Source organism: Thunnus maccoyii, chromosome 3 (genome assembly GCF_910596095.1).
Source record: "Thunnus maccoyii chromosome 3, fThuMac1.1, whole genome shotgun sequence".
NCBI classification, from domain to species: Eukaryota; Metazoa; Chordata; class Actinopteri; order Scombriformes; family Scombridae; genus Thunnus; species Thunnus maccoyii.
The window spans coordinates 13,342,635-13,363,760 of NC_056535.1; the positions used below are offsets into that span (position 1 = coordinate 13,342,635).

At 38.7% G+C, this 21,126-nt stretch overlaps 1 protein-coding gene across 2 annotated transcripts in view; it reads left to right on the forward strand.

Annotated features, from left to right (window-relative positions):
* Positions 1-21,126, forward strand: part of cpne5b (copine Vb) — a 127,337-nt gene that overhangs the window by 997 nt on the left and 105,214 nt on the right. The window lies entirely within an intron of this gene.

Here is a 21,126-nt window from a genome sequence, read left to right on the forward strand (position 1 = left end):
GGATACTGTATATGCATCTGGTGCTTATACATTAGACACATCTTTTCATCTTCTCAGCCACAAGGCTCTCTCATATTGAAGCCCACACTGTATCCACTGTAACCACTGGCTGCTTTCAGCATCAGCAGAGCACTGCAAGCCTCCGTCCTCCCTCTTTTACATTCTTTACAAAGTGCTGGGTGTTAAAGATTCAGAGGTTTACATCACATTCACATAGTGCTTGCGTCCCTGGCCTCAACCTTAATCCCATTCTTTACTACTTTTTTCAGTAGAAAAGTATTTCCTTTTCAGAAATTATTTCAAGTCCACCTTTACAGAATGAGTGCTTGTTCAGTGCAAATAAACAGTCACTCCTCTTCCCATTAGGGAAGGTTTAAAAGTCAAGGCTTTCAACGCCTTTCACTTCTCAGACATGCACTCCAGTGCTGGCAAGTGTGTGCACATTTTCACCACACACTCACTCATCTTTCTGGTCTTTGATGCCGGGTTTTAGGTTGGTGAGCCATCGAAGCAGAGTGAGTTTGAGCTATAACAAGCTGCATGTGCATTATTGATGGGCTTTCTGGCGTTCAGAGAAGCTTGCTGCCACATCTCCCAGCTCAGAGTAAAAAAAAAAAAAAAAAAACAGACCATGGCAAGAAATGACTGTTTCAATTTACTGAATGAACAACTGTGTGCTTGTTTGTGTTGTGTAGGAAATGGTGGGCGACAGGGGAGAATCAAGAGAATCAGTTTAGCAAAGTGTTGCGTAAAAGCTTGCATGGTTTTGGTTGTAGTGTTTTCCAGCTGTAACGATGAGGCGATTGGGATTACATGCCTCACTGATGCGCAATTAAGCACCATTCAGGTAAATGATGAATCCTATTCTGACAACCCCCCTGAATTTATGCAAATGGTTCCTCTGACAACATGTGTGTGCTGGTTGTGGGTTGGAAAGAAAGGGAGAAATGAGGGGCTTTGGTGCTGATGCCTCTTACCAGAAAGAAGAGGAGTTTGGGAAGAAGAAATCATTAATCGAAAGGGGAGGGTCGATGCTTTTCCCTCTTGCTTCATTGCTGCTTTGTGTGTGCGTGTGTGTGTCTGTGTGTGAGAGAGAGAGAATAAGCACAAGAAAGACTGAGAGAGTTCATCTCACAAAAGCATATTTCATGCTGAAAAAACACCACACTTAAAGCACTAGTAATTATAATGTAATTTGCATGGATTATATATGTAACACACGCTATGTGTGTGACATTACTGTCATCATGCTTGACATTATTGTCAAGGATTGCAGCCTAATGAGCTATGCAGACACCTCAAGTATGCAAAAGGTTGTTCTCTTAACCTGCCTCCAATTTCCCTACATACACAACCATTCTTGTGGCGTTGTAATAAATGTTTAATACTGGTCGACTGTATCAGGCATTCCTTGAGCAGAGGAAACCAACAGTTATTCATTCTGTCACATTCAGGCACTTCGAATAACAGTTCAAGGCGTCACAAATCCTCTAAATCCTTTGTACAGATGTTGCGTGAGTCAGATTCCTATTGAAGAAAAGAGGCTCCCAGTTGGGTTTTCTTCGGTATTCTCCTTTTGTCATGTACATGCATGCTGTAAAACCTCCAAAGCATGATGATAGCTGTTGCCTCTGGGTTAATACCCCTTATTACAGGCTACACCCCCTGCATTTGACAACATATTATTATCCGGGGAACAGAGAGGGGTGGGTGGGAAGTGGATCTGTAAAATATGGGGGAAATGATAGGAATTGGTTTGTCTTTCATTCAGGGAAGGTGGAAGACTGAAGGATTTGGTCACAGGAAGCTGAAAATGGTGTTTGATTAAGATTATATTGAAATTGTGGTATTCTGCATTGAAGTTTGGTTTAGCGCCTACGCAGGAAGTCATGTGACGGCACAAGAATCAATGTTACATTTCTCCTTCATCATTTCTACATCACATGACAACCCCATCCTCCACCAAGTGGTTTCAGTTGCCTCACCTCAACCATACTTAATGTATGAACAGACAGTCCCTGGGATGCGGCTGTCACCGTGTTCACATTTCTCACTGTGTTTTATGTGTCATTTCCAGGACATTTGTTTTGTGAGAGAGCTTGGCCTTCAGGAGCTACAGTTCAGAAACAGAATAACAGTTTGTCACTTTAGTACACACACACACACACACACACACACACACACACACACACACACACATACACATATATACACAGAGGAATTTGTTGCACCAAAATCCAACCTGTGCTTTTTCTTAAACTGGTGTTTACACTCCCACACGGCTTGTCAGTCAATGGTCTGGTTCCTGGGGAGAAATGAAGCGAGGAGGGCACAATTGGCATTTGGACAAGAAAGCGGAGGTGTAAATCTTACAGCCACAAAGCCCATCCATGGTTCTCTGTTCGTCCCCATTGTTCACTCCCTCAATACCATTCACACACAAGTTGAAGTCTCCTGTTTCTGCTTCACTGTCTAACTGTCCAGTCAATTCAAACAACATAAAGAAGTACTTATGCGTCTAATGTGGCCCAGAGCCATTTACCAGTCTTTCCAGTCAGCTGAGTAGAGACTGTCTGGCTTGTGTATCGAAGAGTAGGTCAGTCAATGGAGGAACACAGATGCTGAGAGTGATATTGATAAGCAATGAACTCACCTGGCATTACTAGTGCTGGAGCCTGTGCAGCCAATGCAAGAATATAACCAACCAGCTACATTTCTGAATTTGCTCTAACAGCCCTTTGCTAAAGTAAAGATTTCCACCAGCCATTATAGGAAATGGTTAAATATGGAACTATTTTTAAATTTTAATAATATATATATATATATATATATATATATATATATATATATATATATATATATATATATATATATATAATAGGGGTGACTTGGCATTGAAAAGTAAGAATCTCTCTAACTACAGTAGACAGAGTATATTGAAGTGTATAAGAAATGTGAGTAAATGTTTCTTGTTGTCCTTTACATGGACAGTATGTGCAAGGAAAACAACAAGAAGGCTGAGGTGTGACCACCTACAAGCACTGGGTCAAAGTTCACATTGACTGAACACAGAACAGAGAGAACCAATTAAACCATTAATGGATTGTCCTTTTCTTGAGAGTGACATCTAATCTAAGCTCTTTGATAAGGTGAAGATTGAGCTGTTAAGTTTCGCTCTAATTGGTGGCTTGTGGTAGCGATGGGTATAATAATGATGAAATTCTGTTCCTGTTGTTAGTGCATAGCTTGATAACGGTGGGGATGTGGGATTTCTCAGCCTGTTTCCTGAGTGCAGGCGTTGCATGGGTTGCTAAGATTGCATTCCTCTGATAATTGTCTGGATGGTCAGCATTTGCATACAGATTTGAGTTTAGGAGAAACCATGGTTCCAGCCTATGATAGGTTCCCTTTACGGATCTGGGACAGATATCAAAGCATCTCACATAGTGCAGAAAAGCCCTGGGGAGATCGAACACCGCGGCTTATCATCACTCTGATTTCCCTCGCTCTTTCACATTGCGTCTCTCTAGGTTTGAGCACTTCTGGTGTGAATATATCCTGCACCACAAGCATCATTGAAGCTAATTAACCATGTGAAGAATGCTGCGTATCAGACATGAGCTCAGCTTTACAAACCCCGACGTAATTATCTTGCAGACAAACCTCGACACCAAAAGTAAGATAAAGCTCTTTCTGTCCTTTTCTCTCTCGCACATACACACACACACACACACACACACACACACACACACACACACACACACACACACACACACATACATGCTGTCAGTAATTTTGTAGCACAACAGACTGGGCACACTGCCTGATGTCACACAGCCTATCTTACTTTAGCTGGTTAAGGAAAATCAGGTGCGGAGAGAGAGATAGAGGCAGGGAGGGAGAAAAAAATAGTGGGGATGTTGAGGCAGCAGATAAACAAACACAGGCAGAGATGAGAAACATATTGAGGTGGGCATGCTCATCAGAAGAAGGAATGATTTCATTAAGAAATGCTAATGAGAGATAAAGGGTGTTTTAAGAGAAAGTAAGAACCTACGGACAGAGTGATAGTAACTTTAAATTTCTGCTATTAGCAGGTGATTTAGTTTTATTATCACCAGCAGCACAGGGGCTGCAGGTGAGTACCAGTCATTTACATCATGCAACATCTTTGTGAAATGTGAGCATACTCAGTAAATCATAATGATTTTACAAATAAATAATAAATAAATCAGGCGTTACAAGCGATGCACAACTTGAGTGAACTTACACCTTTAGGCCTGTTGATAAAATCTCACAAAAGTGAATTTTGGTAAAATGAAGACTTAACAATAAAGCATGTATTGTTATGTGCATATTTTTCTATTTAATAAATAATTTAGGAACTTTATCCATCCATAAAAATTTCTAAGAAAAAATTATTTAAACGTATAGCTTTACATTCTTGAACTGTAAATGTATACAGTTTTCAATAACAGTGGAGTTTTGTACTTTCTCATCTCGCAGGTGACCTTCGGTTGCGGACCGCCTGCTGTCCCCTCAGGCCATCTTGATGCCTACTGCTACTACTATCATTATTAGTCATATTTGCCCACTGTTATCACTATTATTGTTAGTCATATTTCTATTATTATTGTTATTGTTATTATTGTTGTTGCTGTGCTTCTCTGTCTCTCTCTCCCCTCTCTCCCTCCCACCTAGAGCCCGGTTCTGCTCAAGGTTTCTTCCCGTTAAAGGGGAGTTTTCTCTGTCTCTGTAAATTAAAGAGTACAGTCTAGACCTGCTATATGTGAAAAGTGCCGTGAGATAACTTCTGTTGGGATTTGGTGCTATATAAATAAAATTGACTTGACTGGACTTCGCAGATTTGGCTGTTAAAATCTTTGGTTGTATTTTTTCTTGATTTCAGAAAGGAGTAGAAAAAGCAGACTTCTCATTTTTCGCTGGTGAATGCCAGATGAATGTCAGATGGCTGAAATGACAATAATTTTATCTGTTGGTTGGTAGTAATCTCGATCTCTCTTTTTTTCTGCATAATCCTACAAAAATGGAGCAAGCTAATGATTCTGCTAACTCTTGGCCTTGTAAATAAGTATTAAATGCTGCTGTATTTAGTAATCTAAGGTAACACCCTCCAAAGTCTTTGGATAATGAGTATCACTCTAACAGTGCCCTATATGACACTGCTTCGACAAATTAAAGCTTGACAGGCCTGCTGTGCCTAGTTATGGTTGCGTAGCTATAATTGGACAATCACTGAATAATAGTCAGCTGGATTATATTGGAGCCAAATCTGATGTCCAGATCTTCTGTCTTCTAAAAATGTGCACATGTAGCCTACATTTTACACCAAGCATCATTTCCAAAGCATTTATTTTCTATTAATAGCCTACTTTGGAAATTATGCAAGTAAAGCCATCTTGTTTATGGGCCTGCGGATGAGAACTAGAGAAACACAGACCAGAAAAACAGGTGAACCAGCAAAAAGATATTCATCAGTCAGTTTCAGCTGTGAAGACAAATATCTCAAAATTAAAACATGCACAACCCCCTGCTGTCATGCTGTTTGGCCTGAAGCTTTGTGCAACCAGAGGGGACACCACACTACCACCTCTACCTACTGGCTCTTCACACTCCTCACACACACACACACACACACACACACATACACACGCACACACATACAGGTTTCTTTGATGAAGCCCACTCAGTCCATAAAGCTGTGGGAATCGTCCGCTTGTAGTTTATGCATTACATTCTTAGTGTTACAGTCTTCACTTATTTTCTTTTTAAGGTACACTGCAATGTTATTAAGATGGAGAAGCAGAGGGGACATTGATGAGTCAACCTCTCTGACTCAAACCATCTCCTACACACACCTGCACTCTTGGGGGTCATTACACAAAACCTGGTGATGGCAGCCCACAACCTTTCTATTCCACCTCTTCTGCTTTCATGGACAAAATGTGTTTTGGTTATTCTTTCCGCCTTTCCTTTGACACTGCTCTGTTTCGCAGATAGCCAGTAAACAGCTGTGTGGTTACTCGTGTGCCTGTGTGTGTGTGTGTGTGTGTGTGTGTGTGTGTGTGTGTGTGTGTGTGTGTGTGTGTGTTAATGCTGTTTTGGAAAGATGCCGCCTACTACAGCAACATGGTTCATTTGGGAGACAAATTAAAAGGCTGTATGAAGCTTAGAGGCAGTACATATTAAATATGCATCAGAGTTGTTTCTGCTTACAAAACAGTTTTTTCTGTTTCTGACTACAAGACTACATTGATCTACAGAAGGCGTATTGTATGTCAGCGTGTCTGTGTGGAGCTGTTTGCATACAGAAGACATTTGGATGCCGTTACAGCATCAAGCACCTTCTTCTCCTGACCTGGCAGAACCAATCAATTATTTTCTACCCTCTTACTTGATATAGCCCACTAGACTGATTGCAGTGTAAACAAAAGATACATAATTTCTGAGCACCGCTATCTTTCACAGTTTAGTGCCGTTCTTTAAAGTTGCTTTTCAGTGCTCTTTGTACACTGATGGACAGATTGTGACTAATGCTTTCACAAAATCAATAAGGTGGACTGTGGGCATACTGAAAAGATTATAAATGAGTCCTTGTCATGAGCTTTTATCTACATTTTAAAACCTTCTTTAATTGGTTGTTTTATATGAATATAAACAAAATGTCATCTTTATTGGTCCTAAATAGGCTTTTGTTTTGTTTTGTTTTCATTACCCTGATACTATAAAAATGCTGATTTTTATCACTCCTCACCCTACACCCAATAATCCCCTCTAGGCCTGACAGGAGCACTGTTCAGTTGTCAGCGTCTTCACACAGCAATGGCTATAATCAGCTCTGTCAGCTCTGCTGCTGAGAATTAACTGTCTCATTCCTGTACCCATCAAATTCTTCCATCCTGCGTACTCGTATCAAGCTAGTATCTTACAGCACTTATGGCCCGAGTGAGAGAATCTCCTTGAATACAAACTAGGCCTGGTGAAGCTGTGGTTGACAGCCACTGAACATAAGTGATGTTAAGTCCAAAGGAAGAAGGGTAACACTCTCCACGAGTGTTAATGATGGTTCACTGTCATGCTGGCTTTAGTGGCTGAGAGGCTGAAATAGGGCTTTGATCTGTGCTCTCTGGCTGACAGGCTCGCTGGCTGACTGGCAAGAGCAAAGGAGTCATGGAAAGACAAAGTCAAATTTATTGGTGAAGGACTGGGATCACTAAATACTCTCACTTTCTCTTTTTCTGTGTCATAAATAGCTGACAAGACTGTGACCAGTAAACATGTTAGAGGGCTGAAATGAACTTCATTTTTAGTTTGAGGGAAGGAGTCTGTGGCCTCCATGTGGGCCTGAGAGCCATGAAATGTAACCTTTGCTGTGAGGCAGAAGTCTCTGAATGCTTAGTGAACGACTGTCAGTCTAGTTCAGTTTTATTGGAAGAACATAAATACAGTTACAACATTGGAGGATTTTTTTTCCCACAAAGCCATTTGCAAAAACCCTGTATGCTCTCTCATATTACTCTCCATTCCTGCAGAATAGAGGATGCGTCTTCTAAAAAGTATTCCCTTTTTATTTAAGCAAAATTTCTAATTAAAATTGGATCTCCAAAAAGGGACTCTTTACACTATGGTCTACAATTTATAAATATTTGGCTGAAATGTTTCGTTTTTGACATCCTAAAAGGACAATGTTCAAAGCAGTTTCACTAAACTGGATGTTTTCCAATTTTATTTTTAATCATTCAATTCGGTGATGTTACAGTCAACTTTATTGTACTACGTGAAAGCACCAATGCTGACTTTAAGAACATAGAAGCAAAATTTCCAAATCTACATATGTTACAATATCACATTATAACAAAATAACTGCAAGCTGTTGTGTATATTTCCTATGATGAATGCACTTAAAGCAGGTACTTGCATACAAAACTCATCCTAAAGGGAAAGTGAGAACTTTGTCTCTGACTTCTGCCTCAGGTCACAGACTGATGAGTGTTATATATGTTTGATCTGCATGTGGGGAAATCACTGGTCACCTGAATCATCTGTCTAATTAGAGGAGCCATTATTAACATCTGATTGGGGTCTATGACTTGCTTGTCTGGCTCCCTCATTAGCATTTATCAAAGTTTGACTGGACTAAGGAATTGCTATCTGACTCTGATGAGTCTTATTATTGCATTGCTTGATTGGATTCATTTGGCTTTTCAACTGGAACTACTGACAAACCAAACAGGGGCCCCTAACATGATAGAGCTTAAAGCAAATGAATATGTTCTATAGAGAAAACAGATGAGGCATTTGTACAGGAAGACCTCCAGATGAGTGATCACCAACAACCTATGGGTAAATTACCATTTCCTTTACCTTTTTAGGATGAGGAAATACACGTTGCACCAGCAGACAAAGTATTTCATGCTAAATTTACACCAACTGGCACCATTATTATCATTCATGAGACACAATGCAGGAATGTTTTTGTTGTACTGTTGGCACTATTAGTACTATGAGTGTCTAAAAGATACAGAAAATAAGTTATAAATATGAAAAATAAGGCACACACACACATCATTACATCCCTTAAAGTCTGCCCTCTGTGCTACAATCAATCACTTTGAACACTTTGAACAAGTGTGATATTTGTGAAATCACATATAAAAACCTTTTCCAGCTGAGATATTAGTGCCACTTTTTAAAATGGTGAATATTTTGTAAGTTTCCAAAGGGATCATACCTGCCAAAGATTTCACTTTTCACTTGAAATCTAAAGAAAAACATTTTTTTAAAGTCAAAAAGCACTGAAACTGAATGCATCCCAACCCTCTGATAAACAACACAGGTGCATGAAGTTATTTAGCTGTGTGAATGCACCTACTGTGTTGCAGTACAAACATCTGTCCATAGCATATGTGATGGAGTAATGGGAGCTTAATGGCTCTCCAGAGCTATTGAGGAAGGTGAGTCACAGCTGTGGACAGCTACCATCACCTGGCAATTAGAAAGATGGGGCTTTTTGATGCCCACTAGGACCACATCCACTGCAAGTGATACATCCCAGTTGAATACAATGAACTAATTTGTTTCAAATCGCATGCCAGCGATGGTCACGAACACAGGCCATTGGATGCTTCCAGTCATTGAGCAACAGCAAGAATGCTTACCGCTGCCAAGACTTTCAAGGTGAAGTCTCTTTTTAAGCTGTCCTCAGCGTAAGTCACTCAGTAGGTTTGCTTATCCCAAAAAATCCCCCTGCACAAGCTGAAGCTCATCATGAATTACATACTTGTTCTGACATATTCTGATAGCATCAGTCTTATTTGAACAAATTTTCCTGACAAGTGATGGTTATTTGAATCTATGCTTTTTAAAATTAGAAACAATATGTGGTACGCTTCAGCGAATGAGCTCAGCTTGCTCCAGGTATGTGGCCTCAGGTTTGGATCTGCCAGTATTTCTCCCCATTGACATCTGATGGAACCATTGAGTAGCAGTAGCAGTCCACCACAAAGACCCTGAGCTTTTTTACTAACAAATATATCATGTCCATTTTTATCACATCATATTAAATGTTTTATGTTGATTTTCAAGTTGCATCAACAAGTCCTGGTGAGCACAATGTCCATTTGAGGCATCATTGCAGCAGCTATGGCTTTATTTATAGCAACACGGTATGGATGCACTTAATGTGAGATGACAACTACTTTTTAATTCCTTCATGCAAGGTACCTGTGGAATTTTTAATGGTTGATTTTGACAATTCAAAATAGATTCTGACATAACACTAATGTAACATTTTTTGAGACTGAAAAATGAATGAAAACAATCTAATGCTGTTATTGTTTATAATGCCAGTTTTAGTCAGCATCTTGTAGTTAGTGATGCATGATTGAGTTCACTCCTTAGAGTAGATGTGAGATTGCTTGCCTGTCCTGAGCCCACGCTGCTATTTCAGCTCTGGCTCTGTGCCTCCCAGTGAAGGATGGGATGATTGGGCAAGATGGTCCGGTGTGGTACAGCAAAGCTGGAGATGTGTGAAAAGTGTGTGGGTGAGATGACTGGATTTGATTATGGAGCTACCAACACCCTGAGAGAAAATAGATAATGGATGAGTGTAAAAATGTTTGTGAGCGTGTGTATGTCAGTGCATTCATAAGGATGTGATTGTATTCGTGATGGTTCTGTCAGCTCTCAAAACAATTTAGTCCCCCGGTCAGGGTATTATTGTAATACTAGCACATCTGAGTCCTGAAAGTCTTGGTTGAAACCCCTTTAAAGGTGTTTTTCTTTTTCTTTTTTTGACATTCTGGCTTTTGGAGAGAAATATCTTAATATGGATAGCCATGAAATTTTGGTACACACATGCATGGTGCCCAGAGGATGAATCCTGCTGACTTAAAGGTGCAGTATTTAGGATTTAGTGGCATCTAGCGGTGACGTTGCAAATTGCAACCAACTGAGCCATCCCTCTCACCATCCCTTTCCAAGCATGTAGCAGAACCTATGGTGGCTGCAAAACTTGCAAAAAACGTGAAAGGCCCTCTCTAGAGCCTGTATTTGGTTTGTCCATTCTGGTCTACTGCAGAAACATGGCGGTGCAACATGGTGGCCTCCGTTTAAGAGGACCTGCTATGTAGATATAAAGGGCTCATTCTAAGGTAACAAAAACACAACAATTCTTATTTTCAGGTGATTATACACTGATTAAAACATACTTATGAATATTATATTCAATTTCTAAATCTTACACACTGTTCCCTTAAGTGATCTCCTGACTTTCATCTATTGCCATCAGCAGGTCAGGTGTATCTGGTGAAATATGTTGACATCTACTAGATAGATTACCAGAAAGTTTTGTACAGACATTCATGGTTCCCAGATGATGAATCCTAACAATTTTGATGATCCCTAAATTTTTAGTTAGCAATGGTATACGACATTTTTGGCTTTAAGAGAAATGTCTTGATAACCATATGGATGGCAATTAAAATTTGGTACAGACTCATTTCTGTTCCCCACCACAAGATGAATTTTAATAATTATAGTGATCTTATGACTCTTCATATTGTGACATCATGAGGCCAGATTTTGAATTTGTCTGATACTTGTTTATGAAAAGATACTTGTAAAACTAATGACATCCCCATCAGTCTCATCTATTAATTAGTAAAAGCTAATATACTAATCTCAGATGGCAAACATGGTAAACATTATACCTGCTGTGAGCATGTTAGCATTTAGCTCAAAGCACAGCTGTGCTGAAGTAGAGCCTCACAGAGACTCTTAATATTATTCAAAACTGCCTCATGTTGTATGTGTCAGTGAATGATTTGAGCCACAGCTTTTGTGAGAGTTAAGGCTCATTAGTTACAGGAGCATGAGGGGGACGCAGAGGGCGGATGTCTGACTATGACATCCTCACTCTACAGTGACCCACTTCACTGAAACAATCACACACACACTGACCTACTTTAAAGCAGTTTCCAAACTTTTTCCTCTCAGGATATTATTTTTTCACTTTTATTATTTATTAATCATTATGCATCATTTTTATTTCCCTTTTCATCTCTAGAAAAGTCACTTCCAGCATAAAGATCTAAAGGCACAGTGCCAATTTCTTTTTAGAGCTGAAAATTAAAACGTGCCCTTAACATGTATAATGCCGTTTCCTATTTTACCTCTGAAATACCACCTGGAAATTGTTCCTTTTACCTGAAAATTTTAAAATTCAAAAGTTGTACATTACATCATGTTTTGCAGCTCACATAAAAAAAATGATGATGCGAATAATAAATGATCAATGAACTGCAGGGTCCTAACCCTAAGAGTCTGTACTGCTGCCTGTTACCTGACCTCTGTTGACTCGGGCCATAGCACAGTCCACACTACTGGGACTTTTGCGATGATCCCGAGCTTCCCTGCCAGGCTGCAAGCTCAATGTGTCTGTCTGGCAGGCCAAGTAGGAATCTCCCCAGAGGAAGTCCTGGCCTGAATAATTCAACAGCTGGTGGGAAAAACGATCCTGCTTGGTTCTGCCATCGATCTGACGCTAAAGCAATGCCAGCACTACAGTTTGGACTCAGATGATTGAGGCTATGAAGAAAGCTTTTGTTATAGGCGTAAGATTGATTGAGACATGTAGACAATTATTATACACTTTACAAAATGTGGATATTTATATCACTATCATGTATCAAAGCATGTATTAAATATTGCTGTCAGCCAAATAATAAGGCAGCCGCGTAATAAGAAAGTCCAAATGATAGCAAGCCAGTGACAAGATTAGAGGTAGTGATGAAAGGCTAGTGTAAAGTTTTTTGATACATCATCCAGCTTTAATAACACTGTGCTGCATATGCTTTCCCCAATGTCCCTTTCTCTCCTTCTTATAAAAAGATTACCCTCCTTCTTCCTCTATTGCTTCCTCTATATTACCCTTCCTTCCCCATCTGTTCGCTTCTCTTTTTCATCTTTCACGTGTATTTTCCAACTCCTTCTTTCCCTCAATTTCCTTCTCGTTTTACCTTTTTCTTGCCTCCTCATTCCTCATTGTTTCTAACTCCTCCCTACCTCTGTCATCCACTGCTATCATCCACATGCTCATTTTGTCTCAGTGACACAGCTTTTTCATTCAAGAGGTGTGTGAATAGTTTTCCTATTACAATCCATCCTACTTTAAAATATCCTTGAGGAAAACATTCAGCCTGTTCCTGCTTTTCTTTGGTGACAAATTGTCATTGCTGGATGAAAACCTCATATTTTGGGCTTTTAAGAGCCACAAAATCTGTCTCATTTTTAGCTTTACCACAATATTTTTTTAAAACCAAATTTATTAAATTTGAAAAGGGTCTGTAAACCTAGGACTAGAAAACAAGACTCTATAGTCATGCTAGTGGCTCTGTGAGGCTGTACTTGAGCTAAATGCTTACATCAGCATGCTCACAATAATAATACTAGCACTTGAATATCTGTTGTAAATTTCATGGAAATCCATTCAGTAGTTGTTGAGGTATTTCACTCTGAATCACAAATATCAACCTCGTTGTGCCACCAGAGGAACAGTCAGGGGATCACCAAGTCAGTATGATTCATCCTATAGGGACCATGAATGTCTGAATAAAATTTCATAGAAATCCATCTGATTGTTGTTAAGATATTTCAGTCTGGACCAAAGTGGTGGATTAACAGACTGGCTAAGAGACAATGCCATAGCCTAGCATGGCTAAAATCTCCTGCAGTGACAAGTAGGATTATTTTACTTAACTTAAAATTTTGTACGACGGCACATACAGTTGTCCTATTTCCCCCATATCTCTTCTGAACACATACTCCAGGAAAAGTAGCTGATTACTATGGCATTAAAGTTATATATAAAATGCCAAAAATGACCATGTCTTGACACAATTTTGACGAACAATGGCTGTCACTGCTAACCTCTGTGGTCCGCCAGTCAAATGCTTTTAATGTGAAGCAACATTCACAAGAAATGTCAGGTTTGCATTAGCAGTGACTGATATGTTGTGGGAGTTTTAACAATATACAATGACCCTGAAATCAATAGGATACAAATACAAATGCTTTTAATGGTTTATATGCATGCCTTGGTTCCTGTGAATGTCCTGTGCATGAAAACATTTGCTGGAGAAATGATGGATAGTATCAAAAAGATGGTTTGATTTCATGAAGACCTTAAGGATTACAATTTTAACTAATAAGAATCCTTATAAAAAACAGATATTCTTACCTTCACTAATGTTTTCAATGTATATTTGTACACACAGATGTCATGCTGTATGTAAAGCAATTACATCGAAAAAATGTCCAATTTTATTGGAATACAAACCTGAAATACATTTTGTAAAGCCGCTTTATCTCCATTTTAGTTGTGCCTTACATAGTTTACTCAGTGATTCTAGAGGAGATAAACAGTTTCCTTCTTTTCTACAGCAACACACACACAAACATGCACGCACACACAAACATGCACGCACAGACACACACTACTTGCACACATGCTGCATTGTGTGCAAGCCAGAGGACAACCACAGAACTGTGTGAATATGGTATAGATTGTTTCTACACCCACAACTATCCTCCTTGCGCCAGAAAAATACACCCTCAATGCAAACCTTTCACCCTCGATGCACACATGCATTTCACAGTCTTTTCTCGGATGCATATTTCCAGGGAATACTGTGCTAGAGACATTATTAAATGTGGACAACACAGTGGGTCATAGCATGTTGGCAACACAATGGAGGAACACTGGCTTCTGTAAGACTTGGGTTCAGACTCTATACACCAGCCGTGGCTGCATATTATGTCCAAATAATGCATAATAGATACAATTCAGCATGCATGAATACACCCTCTGGAATCATTTTATAAATGAACAGTATTAGTGTGGAGCCCTTAGTTAAGTTAAAAACCTATAAGCTCCCAAAGTTTTACTTATTAGCCCGTGGCAGCCTATTTATGCTGACTTGTACTCTATTCCAAGTCAAGAATCTCATCAGCTCAATTTGCATGTCTTGAAACTCCTCTTCAAAAAGAACCACTCATCCCTAGATACTTATCATCCTTTTCCCAGCCTGCACTCAGAGCAGTCAGAGTTGGAGAGCTGAGGAGCCTCCCGCAGGTTAGAAGGAAGGAGCTATCTAATTATTGTGGTTTGTGTCAGATCTCTGTAAATAAAGTCAGCTATGTCTGTGTGTTGGTCTAACAGGGGGCTTGTTTATTCTCCCTGTGCAAGAGGAACTCCGTTATACTCAGTCTATTTCTGATCCAATCTCTGAGGACTTCATTTTTCTCCCTCACTCTCTCTCTCTCTCTCTCTTTCCGTCTCTCTCCCTTACACACACACACACACACACACACGTTTCGGTGACACACATTTTCTCCTCTCCCTTTCTTGTTTTTTACATTTGATTTTCTCTTACATTCCTGCTCTCTTGATTCCACAATTTCCCTTGTGCACAGAGACATACACACCCAAACCCTGCCCCCGCTGCCTCTGTGCATCTCAGATCTTTTCATAACCTCATTTATATAAGGGAAGTTATGTTTGAGGAAGTTAGTTTGAAACCCCTTTAGTATTGCCAATCCCTTTGAAAGAGATTACGTAACACCTAATGCAAATCTAGTGACACATTTTAAATATTTTATGTCGTAGCAGTAGTTATTATGATGCATCACTGAAAAGTTTATTCTTGTTCTCCTCTTGAACTCAGCTTACTTTAATTGAAAAAGCCCTTTTTTTCATTTTCCTACTGAAATGTTGGAGTGATTTTTTAAAATTTTTCAAACATTTTGGCTCTGCAAAATGATGTGACATCAAATTATAAGAGACTTTACAAAAGATGCATCCCCCTATTACTGAGATTACCGCTTTGTAGGGGCTTTAGAGGGCTGTATTTTGCAGTAATTACCACAGTGTGCACCCAGGGAATGTTTTTTTCTGATGCAGACATCACCTCAGCATGTCTGCAATAAAGCCCTGCAGTTTTCAAGGGTCTGAATATTGTTGAGATCCTCATTTGATGAAATTTTAGGTGAGGTTTACCTCCAAATTTAGGGCAGGACCGTTGTTGACTTGAGGCTGGTATGTAGGAAGACTTATGCTATGGGGGTTACAGTTGACACAGGATAATGAAAGAATCGCTTTGATGAGGTTTTGTTTCAGCAGACCCAGTTTTGAATTTACTCAGGTTTAGCTCCTGCTAGCAGGGTGTTGCCGTTTGAAGCTTCATTGAATTCAGTCTTTTGTAGAGCTTTTGTTCCACTACCTGCTTGAGTGGCAAGCAAGTGTATTTATACACATCTTTATGTCTATATATGTACTGTACAGCATGTGGGTGAATGTGTATTTCGTGCCACAATTTGCATGGCTGACATGAGGATTAAATTGATGTGTGTATTTGTGTGAGTGACGGTGTGTGTAATCACAAAAAATACACCGTAGGAACAGACCCCAGCATGTCATCCTGTGCTTTGTAACCCATTTCAATTAACTCCCCTAACCTTGGATGTCAATACACCAAAACAGAATAAACCCTTGACTGAAACAATGTCAACAAAAACCTTTTCTTTTATAAGGGCAGTTTTTGTAGCAGGGCTTTTGTACTAGACTGCAATAAATTGCACAATTGGTCAAAGCATCCTTATTCAGACACATTGTGCATGTACACATGACACCGAGGCCTCTCTCTTTCTTTCAGTAGCGATACAAATGTTTAACTTTTTTCTGACCTTTTTCAATCAAATGCTGTTTGTGAGGCATACTAAGAATATTTGAGCTTCACAAATGGCTGCTCTTCCACCGTGAAGCTATTTATACAGTATGTGGTTCCGCGATGGTGGAATGAGCCGCCCAGCTCCATAAGGTCAGCTGATTCCCTCGGTGCATTCAAGGAATGCCTGACAACTCAGCTCTTCTGTGAACACCTCAACATTTGAACCCCTTTAACCTTTTAGCACTTTGTTGATTGTTGCACTACTTTCTTGGTGTTTATGGTATTTTCTTATATACATGCACTTGTCTACCTCATTGCACTCATACCTGGTCATATACTTGAGAATTTGTACCACAGCTCTTTCTGAGTCACTGTCCTCTAGCGTTTGATTGGCTTGCCACGCTTGCAAGTCACTTTGGATGAAAGCGTCTGCCAAATCACAGAATGTAAAATGTAAATGTAAATTTATAAGGCCTCAGATACAGTAAATGGGCTCTTTCAGAAACAAGTTGTAAAACAACTGATATCAGTCCATCCCTCTGTCATATACAGAGAGGAAAGTTAGATTAATCTACATTGGTTACCTGGCTTCTAAACAGTTTGAGCTATCATCAATGACAATGATTAGGACATTTTATTTATTACATGTAAAACTGAAAGACAGTTATCATTTATGTGTATTTACATTTCCAGACAGACACTTCGGGTTATGTGAGCTGACATGAAATTGGTTTTGTCTGAGGTTTAGAGTGTTAAAATGTACTTGTCAGAATTTGGATTTAAATAATTTAATGGCACCAAAAGCTTTTCAGTGGCAGCATAAAATGACTCCTCATTGGTGAATAAGCATTTTTGACACTGTTGTAATTACAATAATGTGTAATTAAACTGTAATTATAGTGATTTTTATTTGCTTTTGTTGCATTGTTCAGCCATAAACCAAGTGCCTCTCATTTTGTGTTTGTTCCTATGGATATCTATAATCTTTTCATTTTAGAGATGGACAGGCCTAGCTTTTCATTTATGATGGTACACACTATGATGGTAATTATTCATTTTATGTTTGCAACATCCCACAAACTGTATGTACCTTGTGTCACTGATACAATGAGACACACAGAATGAACTTGACAAAGGCAGCAAGAAAAAAATAAACTCTTCTAACAATATAAGACAACATTTAACAACCACATACTGTAATTAGACACCTACTACAGGTTTAAGACCATTGATATTGCACTATCAATGGGCTTAAACCTGGATATTCAAATTGTGTTTAGGTTATTGGAGCCCAAGTATCAAAAGACTGCCTTTTTCACCAATTATCTCTGTGGAGAGATGGCAACACTATTCTCAGAAGACCTTCATGGCCCAAACCACAATTGGTGTACAGCACCCTTTCTGCCTCAAGCAGCATTTAATTCACAGACTAACAATTCTAATACACATAGCAGCAGCGTTTACAGTGCAGCAGACACAGTTTGGTTTCCATCATAATTTATTAGATTAGATATATACTGCACTATACTGTAGTTGGCATTTACTGGGTATCTCCACACTCATGCCATTCTGACTGTATGACAGTAAATATCTTTAAGACCTGATATTTACTGTTGGCCTGAAATGTGTTGTGATTTAACTGCTAGATTACATCGACACTGCCTTAGCTGCAGCATGAGAGTGGCTTTGTGTCCAGAAAATGTTTTACGGCTTCAGTGTATCAACACTGTATTACTCAAAAGTACAAAGGTTCACTTTAATAATGTGTAACGGTGTAGAGATGAAACAATTTTTCACACAGTTTCTGTTGCAATATTTCAGATTTTAACCCATGACCCTTGCTCATATCTACAAATACTGTATGTGTGTTGACTGACTGAATGTTGGAAAGTAAAGGCACAGGGATGAAAGTAATTTGAGGCTCTGTTTAACATAAGAGATAATGGAGAGACCATTAGAGGGATAATACAGAGGCGACAGATAAACAAATGACAAAGATAGAGAGGAGGCAGTGGTGGATGACATACAGGCTGATTAATTTTGGACCAGTGCAGGAAACAAATGAACTAAATTAGGAAAGAGAGAGAGGAATTGGGGGGGGGGGGGGTACTAACATAATTGGTTGGATGCTTGCATGGTTGGGTGATAATATGTATAAACAACACACGTTCCTACAAAGTCACAACAGAAAAATGCAAATGGTAAATGTCCACTATGCACAACACATGACATCAGTCTCATGACTAATTTTCACAAAGTCAAATGGGAGTTAGGAGGAATCAGGAATGAAATACACTTGAACTTTCAGCTTTTATGGTTTAGTAAAAAAATACTCCACCGTGACAGAATAGTTCACTGGTACTGAAAGACAGTAATCATATTTCAAACTATTTTTACTACTCCTTAGATATTATATAAATTAATAAAATATTCATCATAATATTAAAAGAACCATTAATAATACATTATACAGTTCCAATGAGCTTTCTTTGAACATATCTAGTAATTCTTTCCTCTGTGCCACATTTGAGTTTTTAATGTGTAAGTCACTTGCACAGGATCAACACTTCACTATGAGAACTTTGGTTCTGAAACAAGTCTGTGACTTTTTGTAGCATATATTCAAGGCAAATCTTTAATTAGCTTCTCCAACATAGACACGTACTATATAGGTGGGTGGGTGGCTTCTGGGTTTGGTTCCTACAGTAAAAACCTCTTTGACATTTATCTGTTTGCATTTACTTGATTATTCTACAGAAATGTAGAGACACTGAGTGTCAACCTTATACACCCTAGCGCTGTTTTCTTCTTCAGTAATATATAGGAATTTGAACATGATCTGATGCACTCTGAGCTAACAGCTCCAAATATAAAAATAGAATAAATGAAAGGTTAGGTAGACTCCCACGCATGATTTAATAGGAAATATGTATAATTTGTAGACGAAGTGATAAATATAGCAACCTCCTCCTCTTCCACAGATTTCTCTGCCTTGTACATTGATTCACAGATAGAGACATGGATTTGTTATATTATATAGAGGCTCACTAAATCACCCAAATTAAGCAGTAAATTATTATTATTATCATTATCATTAGTATATTAAGCAGAGTTTGCATTCAATTGTCACTCTCTTTTCTCTTTCTGTAAAACAGATATTATTTTAGATTATCCAATCAAACAGAAAGCTTGTAATCCCTGAATTATTTGATCAACTCCTTCTCAAAATGATATTACCTTCCACTCAGACATTATTGAAGCTAAAGCACTGGGACTTTAAGCTGTTGCTGTATAGTTTTAGAAAATAACTGCCTACTTAGTTATCTAGCAGAAACACTACAATATTTACTATTGTTTTAAAGAAATAACTGTCTCTTTCTCTTGTTAAATGTTCTACCATTTCATGTGGAGAATTTATCATACAGTTACAGAAGCTTATGATAGGTTTTTTATGAAATGGCATTTGTTTTGTTTTGTTAGTCTATATGGTCAGTCTGCACACTAACATTGCAGGACAACAGAAACTGGATCGTTGCTTGTAATTTTCCCAAAATTTTGTTTAGTATTTTGATGAATGTCTCACTGAATTTAGATCAGATCTGTGGTTTTGATTGGTTTGTGCTGATGAATCTTTGCAATCCCATTAACAGTAATTGACTTATTGGTGTCATACTTTAGGGATAACTTGTTTAAATACACTATGTAATGCTGAGTAATTTTCTTGAGGACTAATGCTAATGCTAATGTACCTTTTTAGAGTTGAGTTTGTGGGTTGGTGTGTGGAAAGTGTCCAAATGTATCTGCATATGTTTCTGGAGACGGGCTGAATAAATTAAACCAAACAAAGCATCCAATTATTAGAAACAATACATTTCTGAGACATTTGTACATGTAAGCATGATAACCTGAAAATAGCAAGATGTTTTTTTTTTTTTTCCAAATTCCCTTTCCTCTACTGAAGTTTCAACAGTGCAGTATTTCTGATTAGGAAGAAATTACTTTTAAAGTCAGTGCAGTGTGTGTTCTGATTTGCTAATTCAATTATCTTGCTTTAGCAACTTCAGATCCATTTTTCTTTTCAATTTAGATTGAACTGTAATGAAATGTGTGTTTGCCTGGAACCTTGGACTTTGCAGCTAGTATTTTAAATGTTGCAACACAAATTGTCTTTGTAACTTTCTAAAACATCAGTCAGGATTTCATGTTTTTTCTTTTCATCTGTAATTGTCTTCTCAACTTGCTCTTGAAAGCTATAAAAGAGAGAGGAAGAAATGCAGCAGCAAAGAAAAGATCAAAATAGATGAGGCTGATGAAAGAACACAGATAAAGATTTGTAGCAACAGCAACTGCAGAAGAAAATGAAACAAGAAAGAACCTGAAACAAGAAATAAAGAAACACGCAGGCTTTGGCATCTCGAGTGAGGGCTCTCATGTCACTGTAGTGACAGAGTGAGCAAAAGAAAACAAGTAGGGCAATAGTGTTGGTACACAGTAGCCTCTGGCAGATATTATGAAAAGGTCACGCAAGCATGATGGAGGTGTAACATGGGTGGAGTTAGAGATTAAGTTAGAGAGAGAAAGACCTTTATAAAATTAATTGAAATCAAGGTCATGGAGACAAAGAAAGACAGAGTGGGAAATTGAAGAGGACAGTGCGTGAAAGACAGTAAGGAAAGAAATAATATAAAGAACAGAGTTCACTATCAATGGCTATGTGGCAACTTTTGCTTAATGGCCACAGACAGAGATGGAGGTCACATAACACTATCTGGCCAAGACAGATTTTTAGCAATGCTGACAACATCAGTCTGTCAATAGGTTGGTTGGTTGGTTGGTCCGCCACTTTAGTCTGGACTGAAATACCTCATAAATGTAAAAT